We start from the raw sequence: 979 nt of genomic DNA on the forward strand, positions 1-979 counted from the left end.
GCCCAAAAGCCAATATTATTGTCACCTTCTACACATTCTACGCGACCAATCAACGCCTTTGGGATTAGGCTCCGGTGTCCCCTGATCAACCGAGCGTCGACTCATTCATTCACTCGCCTGCCCGTCCGTCCATTCATCTTGAGGAAACTCTCCCCGATAAATCCTGCCAACAAATCCCTGATGACTCCTGCCAACAAATCCTTCATGAATCCTGCCAGCAAATCCCTCATGAATCCTGAGAACAAATTCCCGATAAATCCTAACAATTAATCCATACATCCTGAGAACAAAACCCCGTTAAATCCTGACAACAAATCTCTGATATTTCCTAACCATCAACCTTGTCAAAAAATCTTTGACTTTCATTTTCAAAACAAACCCCTCGACGATCATCTCTGAAAATCATCTCCGACAAGCTATCCCTAACAGTAAATCCCAGAAAATTATCCCTGACACCAAATCCTAGAAAACCAACCGTGACAACAGCAACCACTCTTAGAACACCCCCGCCCCTACCCTCTAACAAACCCCTGACAACAGCCCCAAACAAAACCATCCCTAGGAACAACCCCTCCCCCCCTACACACACACACCAAGAACTCCCCCCCCCCTCTCTCCCCCAAGAAACCCCATAAAACTCCCCCGAAGAAACCCCCCCCCCTAAATCCCCCTAAGAAAACCACCCACCCCTGACAACACCGCCCACTCCCTTCATCCCGCTGACCTTCAAAAGGACTGTGAAAATTCCCGAGGTCATTATATAAGTTCGGGAACTGGTTGGCCTCAGTCCCGAGAGCCCTCGCTCCTAATATGCAACCAGCCCGGACGACTCGAAATATTTGGAAACAAACGGAATTATGGGGCAAAAAGAAGAAAAAAAAACGCATGATTCTAGGCGAGATAGCGCTGGCTAATTAGGCGTCCCCGGGAGAGGAAACTGGAAAGAAATGGTTAACGAGACTTTTTGGAGGGGCGATGG

Source organism: Penaeus monodon, chromosome 22 (genome assembly GCF_015228065.2).
Source record: "Penaeus monodon isolate SGIC_2016 chromosome 22, NSTDA_Pmon_1, whole genome shotgun sequence".
Taxonomy (NCBI): domain Eukaryota; kingdom Metazoa; phylum Arthropoda; class Malacostraca; order Decapoda; family Penaeidae; genus Penaeus; species Penaeus monodon.